The sequence below is a fragment of the Diorhabda carinulata genome, chromosome 3 (genome assembly GCF_026250575.1).
Source record: "Diorhabda carinulata isolate Delta chromosome 3, icDioCari1.1, whole genome shotgun sequence".
Classification (NCBI taxonomy): Eukaryota; Metazoa; Arthropoda; class Insecta; order Coleoptera; family Chrysomelidae; genus Diorhabda; species Diorhabda carinulata.
Genome location: NC_079462.1, coordinates 7,572,466 through 7,588,756, shown reverse-complemented (window position 1 = coordinate 7,588,756; position 16,291 = coordinate 7,572,466). Strand labels below are relative to the sequence as shown.

Below are 16,291 nucleotides of genomic sequence, written 5' to 3'. Positions count from 1 at the left end.
TCCTAACGTATATGTACTCTTGCAATAACTCTAGAACATTCTAAAAACTTTCTACAGTGTCTAGTAATAGATAACTTCTTTTCAAGAAATATCTGGAACATAGTTCATACTCATAGCTATCCATTACTAGATGGAGCCACGGCTATCTTTGACATTTTCCAATACACAAAATTACGATCAGCACCATTAGACGGCATGCGGATGTGTATTCGTTAAACTATAATTGTCTTTTCTTAAAGTTAAGCACTTAAGACCGTTAGATACGGCTGTATATCCGTTAAAATAAAATAAACAAAATAATAGTATCAAAAGCCGGAATACGGTAAAGGAATAAGACAGGTGCACTACGAAAGAAATGGGATCGAGTGAATGGGAAAAGATCGAGTTCAAGAATACATAGACAAAACGGAAACTTCAGTGGAGAGAGTTGGATAATTAATACAGAATAGTGTTTGGAAGAGACACGAGAAACATAATAAAAAACAATTATATAATGGGATGTATTTCATTTTTAGTCCTCTTATACAATGAATTAAATAGAGTACAGGGTGACTCAATAGCACATGTATATAGCATCATCTTTTTCGCGAGGTAAATAGTGCGTGGACGGGGGAAGCCTAACGTGGTTGTATAGATGCACTTATGGAGTTCCAGTAACCATGAGTCACTTCGACGGAAAGCGTCGCGCTTTTTGTACTCGCACGTTTTACGAAAACGGTCGTTTATACGTCTTGACAAGGTGGTTCAAGAATGTCTAGGACCACAGACAATATTGATAGGGTGAAGAGAAAATCCGCATGTGTCTACCTGGAAGCGATCGGCGGCTTTAAACTTGTCGCAACGAAGTATACACAGCGAATTTTGAAGTTGAATCTTAAGCTGCATCCTTATAAACTCCAATTAACATAGGAATTAAAAGATACCAGGTTTTCATTTAAATGGATTTGTAAAATAAATCGCGAATACGAGAATTTGGTTCCAATAGAACGGACCTGTCACACATCAAATGACTCTAAGGCGGCTGTGAGACAGATGTTTCCTGCAAGACTAATTTCCAAGAGTGGTGATATCCCTTGGCCCCCACGTATCCCTGACTTAACGCCTCTTGATTTTTTTGTGGGGACACCTCAAACATAAAGTCTAGATGAAAAATTCGAGGGACATCAGTCAGCTAAAGGAAAATATCCGCTAGGAAATGGCAGCAATCAATCCAGATTTATTGACAAGAGTTTTCAAAAATATTGGTTCGCGTTTATAAAAGTGCCGTCATTTAGATTATCTTATTTTTAAAAAATAAACTTCATGCAATTACCTCATCATCAAATCTTTTATTTCAATAATACCTTATGTATGTATTTTTTTAGCCTATACTTCTATTGCGCCACCCTGTATCTTTTTTGAACTAATCAAAATTTTATCCATTGATAAACTCTGATATTAAATATTAATTGCTACCGATAACCATCATACGCTTCTCAAGTTGGAAGGAAATCCACCTGACTGTATCAATTAATCTTAATATGGGTAACATCGGCTTGTTATAAATTAAAAATATAACTACTAACCATACGAATTAATTTTGCACACTGTGCGTGAGAGATATCAACAGAGGTATCTTTAGCCGCCCTGAAGTGGTTTAACGACGAAACCGGTTCATATCTTCGAACACATTAATTCTTCATTTCATAGGTATAATTAGGACGTACAAATCTTTGCTTGTTGTAGCCTTACCATGTCATTTTTATTTATACAGAGTAGCCACAAAAAAAATCCCTTCGATATTTAAGAGGAAAACTTTTTTACAATATATACAAATGTTTTTGTTTAGTACCCTTCCTGTTTCACATTTATTCTTATATAGGACATGTAATACGAGGTCTGGCTATTAAATAACGAGACTGGTTACGAAAAAGGGCTTTCTACATTCGAATGCTCCCATTCAACATACTCTCCTCCCCTCGCCACACACATTCCCATTCGTTTTTTCCATTGATCGAAGTAGTGCTGGAAGTCTTCTTTGGTGAGTGCCTTTACAAGCTCTCCCGTTGTTTGCTTTACCACTTCCATCGACTCAAATCGGGTTCCTTTCAATGCAGATTTTACCTTCGGAACTAAAAAAAGTCGCACGGTACCAAATCTGGTAAGTAATGGCCAAAAACTGCTTCACAGATAGCGCATTATAGGCAGGTGCGTTGCTCTTGTACAAAACTACGAGTTGATCTTCCACAACTCGTTTTTTACGAATTCCTTCTTTAAGTGTTGCCAAAACTGACGAATAGTGAGTCTGGTTGACAGTCTGACCCTCTGGAACCCATCACGATACCGTTAATGTCGAAAAAAACGATTAACATTTTTATTTGCTCTCTCGGCCCTCACTATAGCGCTTACACCACTCAAAAACACGCGCACGAGATAGAGCATTGTTCCCATAGGTCCCTTGAAACAATTTATAGCATTCAAAGTTTTCTCGATTTAACCAGAAATTCGATATTGATACGTTGCTCCTGTTTTTTGGCACACACTGTTTCCAGCATGAGAAAAAAATACGTTCGTTTCAAATCGCTACTGCACAAATACTATAATAGTGAGGGAAACGTGCATACACAAGATATCTAGATACCCAATACACTATTCGTTTTTTACCTCACCCTCTAGGCCCGTAGTCTCGTTATTTAATAGCAAGACATGGTATATTGAAAACAAAATGATATGAAGAGGTCACAAGTGATCAAGGGTTTCTTCCGATATTCACGCCGCCTTTTCAGAAAATTTTTAATCAATAGAAAGACCCCTTAAAACTGAAGCACAACACTATTTGTTAGTATGTTTTTTGTTCTCTTACATCAAGAGGAAATTGGAGGAAAATTTCAAGCCACTCTGCATCTATATGTATAGATATTTTTTACAAGACTCTGCATCTACTTATAGATACTTGGAGACCTAACAAAGGAGAAAATTTTTCTAGGGTTTTTTCTTCTCTTTGATGAAATCAGCAAAACCTTCGCAGAGCAGATGCTCTGCTGTCTCATTAGTTTGTTCCCAGAATTGGTAGTTGTCGTTTTCTGCATTGTCCATCGTCTTAAGGTGATATTTGACGAGGCAAAGACTTGTCGGAAAAAAGACTACCTAGTCTGAACATATCGATATAAGTAGATTTGGAGTAATTCTTTAGCCATCCATTACTGATATGACATTTCATTAGGACACAGTGGTGCTGTGGTCCAAAATATAGAGTCGTTGCTCCCTTTTCATCAGGTTGTCTGCTTTCTCATTTTTCGATATACCCTGGTGGTTTGGAAGCTATATTAGGGTTACTTGGTTTATGTTAAATAGTTCTTTCATGTGCTGTCTAGAGAGGTTCTTATCCAAAAATTTCTGAGCACATATGTTTATTGCTAACAACTCTATCAAAAAAATCTTGATTGATTGATGAATTGGCGCTAATTGATTACTACTTCGATGGAACGTCTATATTGATCTGTTATGCATTTGACCCATTGATTGGTCACTGCTTGTTAGCTTGTTATATTTATAAACTGTGAAGTTTTAGATGAACTGTTAGGTTTTCCGGCTTTCTGGTTTTATTTCTCTATCTGGATTAGCTTAAGGCATCGCTAAATGCCTGTTTTTTTATTATAAGATGAGGTGGAGGTAGGCTTAGCAGGGCAACTAAAGTTGTGGTAAGGTAAGGTGACACTGCATTCATTGCATAAGGAACAGGAATTATATATTTTGAAAGAGTGTACAAAGATGTCAACTAACTAATTTCATCAGTTTTATGAGGAAAAATTTTATCACTCATAAGTTTTAAAGCTTGTGAGAAATTTGTCTAATAGTATTTAATATGAAGAAAAACTAGGAAAATAGATTGGAGTGACATGAGAAGCAGTTATTGGTCATATTACTTTGGATCCTAAAACTAGTGGGCGACATAAAATTGATTTCCCGCGTATATAATATATATATATATATATATATATATATATATATATATATATATATATATATATATATATATATATATGATAATAGATACTTACAGAAATTGAAATTTGTCACCAATTTCTAAATACTATCAAATAGTGAAGTCACCTGTTTTCTGTTGTTCACTCTGTATATAACACATACATTGGTAATAACCAGTTTAGAGGACATATTGTAGACGGAATCAACTCATAATTGTAACTGATATTTCTGGAAAATTACCTACTTGTTAAGGCAAAGAGATTTTCGTTTATTTATTTTTTTCTTTCAAAAATATTGTTTATATAATGATTATTACTCAATGAGTAACAAGTGAAAATATGGTTCCACATAAAATTCCAATATCATTAGTCAAAATAATAGTCAGAAGTGATATATCTTTCAGAGTATACCTGTACATAGACAATTACTTTTGTAGGATAACGTCTTATATTGAAGAACAGTAAAATTTTTTTTCTTTATTTCTGTACTCAGTAGTGTTTGAAAATAAGCATATTCTAAAATAGGTATTGTCTGGTTATTCTGAAATTTGATACTGACAAATTTTTGGTTTTAAAAGTTACTTATTTCGTATTTATGCGACGAAATTGAAACATCAGTATAATTAAAATGGGTTGTGATAGCCTGAAGCATTCAGTACAACTTTTAAATTGTCATAGACACCAAAAAAAAATTATATCAACAATCTTAGGAATTCTTTCGAATATTTGAAATTTCTCAAACGGCAGACGGATAGAACAGACCGAAAAAATCAGAATAACAGAAATAATTGTAAAAGACGCTCCTGATGAGCGAGATTAAAAAAAGGTAAGTTATTTATATTTAAGTCATAAGTTTTTTTGTGCTCGTTGATCTTTTAAAAAAATAATGATGAAATTTGTTTCCCATTATTAACATTCATATTAATTTTATATTCACCCAGCTCTCATAAAGGGAATGGGAAAAGTCGTTTCTTATATATATCTTAAGAATATTGGTGCCACAATTGTTTCATTATACAAAACCTGATTCTAAAATCCGAAGAAACGTAATTGCTGTGATTTCGAATTGTATCATAACTTTTCTCAATTTCAAACTCTGCTTTGTAGATAACAATGGATAAAAAGATTTATACAATGTAGTATGGTTTGAGCACGCTGCACTTGCGCATTTCGCGACAGCGCCATCCGGCACGTAATTTTTCCAAAACGCCGCGCCACGCCACGCCGAATATAAAGACGTAGATCTGTACGGTCAACTGATCTCAAGACATTAGATTTATTTTTATGGGTATATGTAGAATGTATCTGACGTTGTAACTGATTTAAGAAGAATAATGACTAATTCTAATGTAAAACCTTCTACTCGCAATTTGGTGACGTGCTAAAGGATGTTAAATTGAGAGATGACATTTTTACGTCACGCCGCAAAAGTTGCGAGGATTATATCGTTAGGTTTCTCAATGTTTCTGATATCATATGACAAAATACTACATATATTTGGTAGGCGGTTGTTCAATGCTGATCAAAATTTCGCTCGCATCTCAATATAAAGATGAAACTTGTATACAATATTAAAATTCAAAAAAAACCATAATGGAACAACATTATCCTATTTGAAGAACTTTCCACCAAGAAAGCAAAAACTAATTGTTTTGACAGTTGTCTGAGATTCTAAAAGTACTGTATGAATTTATTATTACGAAAATGGGAAATACTGATGGCGAACTTGAGAAAAACTATTGCATTTAATGAAGAGAAGAAAACAATATTTCTTTATTAATTCTTTCGAAAATAATGCAGAAAAAATAGTCAAACAAAGATAAGATTTAGCTATTGCCTAATCCTCCATGTTCACCTGATCTGGACCGAATTCGAACAACTGACTTGATAATGACCAATTTCAGACTACTGAAGAGGTGATGGTAGAGACAAGAATATTTTTTAAAGATGTGTAGAGTTGAAAGAGAATTATATCCAATAATAAACATAAAATAAACACTTAAGAAGCAAAGTAGATGTTTCATTGAAACATCTCTCTTCCGTTAATCCCTTGTATTGTTTAATTAGAAATTGATGCATCTCGTAAAATTCTACCACTGTTTCCAGTGGTACCATTTTTCAATACAACTCTAGAAAAATATAACAAACGAAAACAAAAAACTGAATTTAAAATTCCGTAGCAGATTTTCTGATCAACTTTTCACTTATAGATTTTCATCTACGTTACATTTCGATGAACCTAAAGTTTTATTGTCCGGTACATGAATAAAGTCTTCAACCTGGCATTTGTTAATAGCCCTTATATTCAACCTTCACAATACATATTCGTATTAACCTTACCAATTCCTCGCAATTGTTAAAGGAGACATAAATCCGGCGTTCTTTTGTTTTCGACTGAAATCTCGTGACTTATTGCCCTTTCTGCCCCGACGGACCTTGCGAAATAAATAAAAATGCAGACTTGCCCTTATTTCGGGTCTCTCCGTGCCTGGGTAAGTGGAAGTCATTCATAGCGCACTAGATTCAGGGATTATATCGCTCCGAACATGCGAGAACTCGTTCAGAGATTAGTTGAGGCCGTAGAGGTGTCAATAGGCGGCATATGTTTTCAATGTTCCATACCGTTCTGCTTCGGTATTTTTTTCGATTGAAATAAATTAAGAGTAAATTGCCTGAAGCTATTACCTGTGAGAATTTATTTCTTAACTCTAGACATATAAGTTTTTAGAAGGGCTTTGTATAATAAAAGTCTGCCTTCGAATCTAATTGAGATAAGATTCTCCAAATCTCAAATTTCTAAATAACTTCATAGAAATTTGGATTAAATCGATTTTCGACTAAGAAAGTGACTGCTTAATGAAGGTATTGAGGAAAGTACTGGGAGTGATGAAGCTGATAAACAATTAGAAATCAGATGAAAGTAGTAATTGCTATACAAAGAATCGAATCAAAACGGAAACGGTTTAGACATTTAATAAGAATAAAGAAGAGAACCACATTGGAGATGATATAAAAAACCGAAAGAAACAAAAGAAAAAGAGATAGACCCAGGAAGATGACGGAATTAGGAAATAGTTGACAACTTAAGAAAAAGGGATGGGCATGAAACTCATCAGAGTGAAATATCGTGGTTAATTTCTTCAGACATTCTTAATATTATTTTATAATGTAATAGGAAAGTAATCCAAAAGATTATCTCTAATATTTATTACAAAACATAGAACAAGAAATTGTTTAGTAAATGTTAAATTTCTCTCGCATTCTAGAGCCAATCGGATCATTAAATTTAGTTCCAACTTAAACCACCATTGAGAAAAATTTAAACGAAAGTTAAGCCTAATAAGAATCTTTAGGCTGTACATACTTCGACACTTATACACAGTTAGTACACTAATAGCACTTCACTCTGCTCTTGGATTAAATTTACTCAAATTGGTTAGTACTCTAGAGTCTTCTGATTAGCATCGATTCAAAGAGAAACTCATGACATCAATATTAACGTTACCGTTCGTTACAACTTATGAGTATTAACAGATTTTCAAGTCTCTATGAAGGTCATGATGACTGGAGTATGAAGCTTTGAGAATGGTTCTCAATCTAATTACAAACGGATAACGACGAGGCTTACTCGCTCACCAGACTATGATCCGCAAAACCGCTAGTGGGCCCAGAGCATTCTTGCTACAGTCAAAAGTGTAGCTGTCGCATTTCTCAGTAGTCTACTCGCAGGACAATCTCTGTGAATATGGCTGGAATCAACGTATGATACAAGCTAGAGTATATATAGATGGGTCTTGTGCCTCTTTTAACAAGCGAATGTTCCACTTAAACAGGCGCGAAATTCTACTGGTGAATGGTTTTATAATTGGTCATCAAAGACGCCATCTCCATTCAATAGATATCACGAACGATCCGGAATGTCTATTGAGAAGAGAGAAAATGCAGAGTACTCAGTCTATAGACGCAACGATTCTTGACCGCTCACTGTCATAACTATCAACTATATTATTGCTATATTGCTCTTATTCTGGAAGTCATCAACTCGTGAAAAATAGTTCTATTGATGATAAATAGATTCAGTGATGCTATACGAAATAAAGTAGTTGATCCTCCTGAACAGATTCAGTGTTTCAAATGATCCAAAAGTTGAAAAAGTCCCAAATTTCCGATCATATTTGTTATATATAAGATAATCAAATTAAAACTGGCTGAATTATAACTATTATATATGAGTGTAACTGCGGGATCCATTGAAATTGATTGATTTCAACTTGTTGTGTCTTGGAATTATGAATTATTGTGCAATTAGAAAGATTAATACGTTCATGCACACGGATAATTTCCGCTATTGTGCAGAGACAGTTTCAAATGATTATAAATGAAATAGTTTTGTTCTTGTCTTTTTCATGAAACTGTATGCATTTACGTTGTGGACACTTGAAAAATCTACAAAATTAGTAACCGAGAAATAAAAGTATTGACGATTATCCGTATTACATGTTAGAATCACTTTTAGTACATGCACAATCGACTGACTTGATATTATCTTATTTTACTTTTCTTAGAATGAAATTTATAATTGAAAAATGTTCTATTAGCAACAATTTCTCAATAGTACTTCGTTCAAAAGCTATTCCTCATCCTGTGCATCTAAAATACACACGTATACCGGATTATGTAACGTCTTTTGGTTCCTTTTTAACTTGCGACACGGTTTCTGTAGTTCCGGTGGGCAATAAGTTACCCTCGAGACTTAAGCGGATTTACGTTTTACCAGGAAATTCGACTTGGTCAAACTTTTGTACAGGTAAAAGGAATGAATAGAGAAAATCGAAATTTCTCGATTTAACCTCCTTTTTATTTTTTTAACCTGCGTTTAAGAGGATTCATGATGTAAGATCATGTTACTTCCGAGTTTAATTAGTTATTAGAATCGACTATTATCATCACATCATCAATTAGATTTGTAGTCAGGGATAATATATGTTTGTTTTCTCATATATTATGTACATAAAATTTTCTGGAAAAATTTTGATTTATGTTGTGTTATAATCTAACGAGCCATTTGCGGAACTAGGCTAGAAGTTCAAAGATCTATCGTTATTCCAATGTATCAGTCACATTTATTGCTCATTTGTTATATGACAGTTTTTTATTAGTATTTTATTTCCAACTTCATCCCGTATATATGATTTTGTCTAGCTGGCCAATTTAATCATTTCATAACATTCATTTAGGTAATTCCGCACGGCGAAACTAAATTGTGTCGATAAAGCATTATGCGGAAACCAAATTGAAATTGTTAACAACTGAATTTTTTGCAGGGTATATCTGATCTTTCCACAAATCTAAATATTTCGGTTTTTTCAAATTTTGTCCACAAATAATAGTCCAATTACGGTAGTGCCATAACATAATCATCGCTTCTTCGGAAAAAAATTAAAAAGTATCTTATTGTAGAATGGGAGTCTACCTAATTTCACAAAATTCCATTCTATGGTCATGATCATCTTCAGATAATTCTTGTACTTGTATTATAATTGTTAACTCCTTGTAGCCACCAACCATAAATTTTAAAATGGACATTTTATCACTTATTTCCAATTATAATGAAGCATGTACTATTTGTAAAACCAATATATTCATGATTTTTTCATTGATTATATATAAATAGAACTGTGAAAAATCTGTCAACAACGAGCTAGAATTTATTTTTTTCTATGTGGTGTGGAAATATTTGAAGCGATTTGAAATTGAAGGCTTGGGAGACTTGCAGCTGGAAATTTGCACCTATTTCTTTTCACTGACCAAACTAGACCAGTGTCCTACTTGATCTTGACACACTATAGTAGAAGGAACATGTTGCTCAGGACTGTGCTTTTTAGCCTGAATGTAACTCTCCATCGAATTGTGGTTCTTTATTGGTTTTCTCTGTCCGTTTGCACAAAGTTTCAGCTACCTAGAGTCCTTCTGATGGTTTCGTGATGCACTATTTACTCGCCATTATGGAAGCCACGCGTTTGCCATAGTGAGATCTAATAGATGGTAGAAAACACGTACTTGCGACCTTTTACTTCGCACTAAGATTTTATAGTATCCCATGATACTGTCAACTAAATCCACACCGCCCATGTATTTATCATATACACTAACTATCTTGGGCAGATCAATGTTGACGTATTTCTTATTTTTTTATCATAACGTTGAGCTTGGTCCTTGGGAATTTCACCTACGAAATTCGACACCATCGTAACAAATTTATTGTCTTTCCAAGCGACATATGGAATTTTAATACTATTAATAATGAAACTATGATCTCATAGTCATCAAAATCAATTTGATATTCACTGCCTTACCATTAAGAAGAAGGTCAATAATTTTATCCTCTTTAAGGGATAATGGGGATTTACCCTCTTATCAATGTTACAAAAATGGCCCAAACACTTGTCACAAAACTTTCTAGAATACAAAACAAAATGTCTAATTTTTGGTACTTACCTAATTACTGCGTCAAGCTGGTCCAACGAATTATTTTTTATAAATTTCAAATGTACCAACTTGCAACGGAAAACGAACTATTGAACTATACTTTCTATAATATACTAGTGACGCTAACCCTGTGTAGTTCATTATTTCGTCGGTACGGTATGTAACCGTAATAGTACAATAAGTTACAGCAAAAAAGTTCGTACTAATACTGTACGATCATTTGTCTCAAGGGTATAATAATGTAACAGCCAGATCCTAGATCAAATATTGCATTCGATTCCGTCAAAGCTTTTCCTAATGTCTAGGGATTCTGATCATCATAACCTGTCATTAATAATTTTATTAATTTTTGTGTACAGAGGTCTTGTGATACGGCCAGTATAAGGGAGGTAAGTAAATTTTTGTCAGATTTGTCAGAACTTTTCTTATTTCCAATGATTATTTTTCATGTACTATTATACCTAAACACCAAAGTTACAATAAATATCGTACATTTAGATGGCTACGATTGAATAAACACGTTTAATTTTAATATTCTTCAAAAATTTAAGTGCTGATACGAATCTCGTAATACAGTCTAGGGTCAGTAAGTTAGTAAAGAGTTCAATAAAACTGGTGCATTAAAATATTTATCCAAATCATCGTGAAAAAAAAAAAAACAACTGGAGACAAATCTTCAAACGTTTGTGTCATGTTAAAAGTAGATCCACCTTTGTGAAGTAGAAAAATTACGAATTTTAGAAAACAAACACTAAAGGCGATTACAGCAAAGTGACCCCACACGAAATAGTCTGAAGGATTCATAACGGGTGATCTAAATACGCTGGACCATTTAAGTTATCCTTAATGAAAAAGGGACCAATTATTTTGTCGCCTATTATTACCGTCTTTAACTTTGATGGAGATAATGCAAATGTAGGGATATGGTATAGGGAACATGAAATGAAAAATAATAAGTATATCTTAAGGATTTAGCAAGGCGAAAATATACAGGGTGATCCAACAAAGTTCATTTTTTCGGAAAAAGGAACGATCTGACAACTATGTAGATACCACCATAATACCAGCAATATAGAGTGTACTAGTTGAAGAATAGCAGTGCATAATCGATTCGAGGGTTATCAATTTAAAATCAGTTGGAGATACATTGACAAACATATCCAGACAAATTGGTAAATTTGTTTAAGCCTCTTAAATATATGCAATATGTATTGTGGATTTATATGATTCGAGTGAAGTAGAATCACATTACGTATTTTTTTTATTCGACAAATTTGGAGACATCGATCTATTTATAAGATTTAGAAGGAAAACTTTTGAAATATCAGAAAATGCATTACATGACAAAAAATGACCATTCCGAAAATACACAAATTTAAAAGAGAGTATCAGAATTTGAAGTATTTTGTGAATAACTGTGATGCTCTTTGCACATGGCAAACATCACAATATTGGGGGAAATCTTAAAAAGCCATCATCACAATCAAGCATCAAGAAACAGAGGAATGATGTTGTTGGCTTTGATATTGTTCAATGAAAACTATATCAATTGAATTACTAATTGTTTTCTGATAAACAGCATTAACAGTTAGCAGAGATAATATCAACTGACCAATTCAGTATCATTCTATTCGTAAACCATGGTATAGATTATATTCAAAAACTTATCTTAATTCTTGATTCTTCAACTTGTTCATTTTGATTACTTCTTTAAAGCAATATTTTGCTTGGACTTGCTTATTTATCTGTTTTTCATCTTTACGTAGTGTACTGTACTAATTTTATCATTTTGGTTTCTAATCATAAGCTTGTTGGTTTTATGTTAGAGCCATTATTTCAATTTTGCTATTGATATTCATAATATTGTTACAGAATTGAATTTCATGTATCTTTCACTTCTCAGAAATATCTGACTCTACCTTATAAAAGGACTAAATGTTTTCTGTTCTTACTCATCACATAATTTTTTGTTTTATAGTACTTTGAATACTCTTTGAATGGCGTTTCCAGTTTTCTGTTAGTTTTGCAAACCTTACACTCAGTAGCTCATCGATTGTTTTTTACATCAATATATGTCATATACTAATACTCTTGATGCAAGTATTATGTTCGTTTCGTTTCATGTTTCACAGTTTATCTTAATTTCCATGTTTGTATTATTTGCAACTAGCAAAAAATTCCTTTTTCCTATCTATTTTGTGATAATCAGATGTACTTGTTTATTATCAGATGCTGAAGGAAACTAAACATTATCTTTAACTGATTAGTTCACAAAAGTCCAGTAGTTCTTACTTCTTCTCTGTATTTTTCTACTGCTATCTAGTATTTATTATCTTTAATCATCACTTTGGCTTCAAAGTCAGCTATTACAGAGATTTTTCATTACATATTTCAGCTTATTCGTAAGTTTTTCCTGAAATTCCTATTTATCTAGCACTCTCGCACTATAATTCAGTTAATGAACTACTATTTTAGTAATTTTTCTCCAGTTTCTATTAACATCATCTGTTCTGGTATGTCTTCCCTTTAATTATTTCTTGTTGCATTTCTTCCTTTAGATTACTTCTACCCTATTTTTGTCTTAAGGCTACTTGACATTTGACATGATGTTAGACAACATGCAAATTGCAAGATCAAAATATTATATAGACGAATATTGCACGTTTTTGACATTAAGGCCGCTTGACATGATGCAATAAAGCGTGCAATGCAATGCAAGACGCAAAAGCAACGCTGCGGCAGGTATCATTATTGCGAATTCACTGACCACATTTTTCTTAACCATTTCACTTAACTTTGTTATTTTTATTTTTAAGTCGGTCACAAAATATTAAATAAAATTTGACGTGAGGAATTTGTTTAATTTTTGTTAGTGGTGGTAGTGGTAAAAGTGGTACTGTCAAACGACAAAATATTTTGACTTTTGAAAAAATTACGTGCAATTGTCTTGCACTATGTCAAGCTGCAATTGAAATTAACATTCAATTATGAAAAGTCTCTGTTTGGTTTCAGCAGATTTTATTTCATATAAATATGTAATATTTTGAATTGGCAAATTTAGGCTATCATCTAAAAATATTCCTGTAAAAGCAGCTTTTTAATAAGGTTCAAAAGATTCAAAAAGTGAATGATTAGTTTCAATATCACACTGTGAGTAGAATGTTTTCATTTATATTTGTCGTTATTCTCCCCTAGAGACTACATAAACTCCCGTCTCTTACGGGAAATTTATCCCTTAAGATACCCCAGGAAAATATTTGCAATTTCGTGAATCACCGGGAGAATTCACGAACAGAAACCATACGTCATAAAAAATTGTCCCCTAATTTTTTTCCACTGAGAACAACGTATGAGTATATGGTCGTAAATTTTCCGCACGGACCCGGTGCATGTCCAACACCTAATATATAGTTGCCTACATCATGTATTACTTTGTTTTGTGGAGAAACTTATTCGCCAAGTTGAAATGAAGTTTGGTAGGAAAAGAGTTAGGATGGCCGTAAATTTTTCAGGCGTCAGGTCCACTCCGGCGACATTTCACTAAACCGAACGAAAAATGTGCAATGATATTGCTTCCCGGATGCCAAATGCATTAAAACGATGGCATTATGGCTACCAAATCGACAAGAAAAAACTTAATGGGCAGCATTAGTTTGGTATTTTATTATTAGGAGGTTGAGTGAATGTGAAGAAATCGCCTTAAATGAATGGAGTTGTGATTTACAGAATAAATTTCGGTCAATAGAGTTAATTTACTTCGATCACTGTGCATTCTAATGTCCGAAATAATAATCGAATTAATTCGATGATATACTAGGTTAAAAATAGTATTGTAGTAATGTCAATTACGAGGGCAACTCTAAATTTTTGGACATCCCGCAAAACAAGACGATTTGAAATTGAAATAACTTCTTGTCAACAGAACATGTGCAGCTATGAGTTCAGGGTCGCTTCAAGTCAACAACAAAGTTTTAAACGGCTACAACGCACAACTTCTTCCAGGAAACAGCAATGGCGAAACCGCAAAAATCTATCAAAGTGATAGTTCACAAAATGTTTAACTGTAGTCATATGATGGTTGAGTTAATGTTGCATCATGAGAATTAATTTTCACACACTGCACAGCAGATTGTTAAATTTTTGGGATAAAATAATGTAAGACATTGAATTCGTCTTATTTGGCCATGTGTTATTTCTAGTTATTCTTTAACATACATTAACATTTACGATGTCGACGTTTCACGATCAAGACTTGGGTAAATGAAGCTGTCCATCAGCTTAGGTGATGATTACTTTTAACATAAATAAAATAATTTTTCTGAAAATACTTTTTATACTCGTTTTCTCGTATATCCAGAGCCATTAAGACTTTTCGCACTATTACAAGTTAATATATTTACTTATTTGTTTCGAACTGTTTCATAGATGTAAATAGAAAATGTTTGTCGTTTTTATTACAATGGATAAGCCTTTGATAATTCCTTATTTCGATACAAAGATTTACATGTTCAACATCAAACCTTCCGAAATTGAAAATCGTGAAATCAGATTATCATGGATAATTTTTTGGAGCGCTTAACACCAAGTGGAAACTTCGTTAGGAGGTACGTATATAACAATAATACGAATATGATATTTCTTAGTTACTAATAATTGCAATGGAAATATTTCAGCTTGTGTAGAGATAGCAACATGAGAAATTCACTGCTTAACGTTTCCGCTATTGATCTTTATTTGAGTTCAAGTTGACACTATACTTTCTACAAGCCTTTTCATGGATTTTCTAAAACAATTTTAAGGGATTCCTGCGGTTGTCTTCAGATAATATGATGTTCAACTTCAACGATACCTTCAGATATCTAATTATACTTATATTATATTTATATTTTTATTTGTATATATCTTAGACTAAAATTTATTTTGAATATTAATTTTCAATTTTATATTTATTCATATATTATGTATATGTATGGGGATTTCAGCAAATTTCGGAAAATGAGAACTAATGAAATTATAAATCCAAGCTTTCGCCCAAAAATGGCCTACATCTTCCAACTACCAAATTGTACAACCCCTAGAGCCTCACATGCTGTGAACCGGAATGAAGTTTCCCACTGGTTTTTTTAGTCTACTGTGACTTGTTCATCTGTCGGAGCTAACATATACTTTTATTATCATAGTATTACACGGTTTAACTATCATACACTCAACGACACGAGGACGGTTACGATTTCCGGACGAAAATCTATTTAGTTTGATTTTATGAAGTTTAAGTAGATTAGTAATAAAGGTGTTTCCTCGTCATACTTCTGCACATCAGCATCCAATGCTTTCCGACCGTTATAGAATCCCTTCAATGGTTTTTACTTCAAACATAACTATATCGTTACCTCGTCTCGGTTATGACAGTAACTGAATTAATTAATCGAACGTAAACAGTTGACTTAATTTAAATATCATGAACTACAAGATGTAGCTATAATGTTTGATTTCTTGTTTTTCACTAATTCATTCAAAAAGTGTGTAGATCAAAATAGTTTTTAATGTTCATCTAGCCTCTCTTTAATCGGTTGAACTTTTGCTCATTAGTTTAGGGAATAATTAAAAAAATTACATTGTTTTTTTTTTAATCTACCATTAATAACTAGAAACTGAGCTGGATTGCTTCGTGCAACAAAGTGTGTGGAGATTTAATCGCCGTATATTTCTCTTAAGCCTCGTAGCCCTCGTATATGAATGTTTACTTTTTCATTGTATGTGAGAAAGACAACTGATATTCCTAAGTAATAAATCTAAAATAACACTAAACTATGAACCTTAGGGCAATCTAGTGAATA

At 33.0% G+C, this 16,291-nt stretch overlaps 1 protein-coding gene and 1 long non-coding RNA gene across 3 annotated transcripts in view; one reads left to right on the top strand and one right to left on the bottom strand.

The window, feature by feature from the left end:
* Positions 1–16,291, bottom strand: part of LOC130891509 (protein turtle homolog A-like) — an 842,489-nt gene that overhangs the window by 655,755 nt on the left and 170,443 nt on the right. The window lies entirely within an intron of this gene.
* Positions 13,444–15,248, top strand: LOC130891510 (uncharacterized). The gene is made up of 3 exons (XR_009058911.1): positions 13,444–13,604; positions 14,880–15,058; positions 15,128–15,248. It is a non-coding gene; the product is annotated as an uncharacterized LOC130891510 (long non-coding RNA).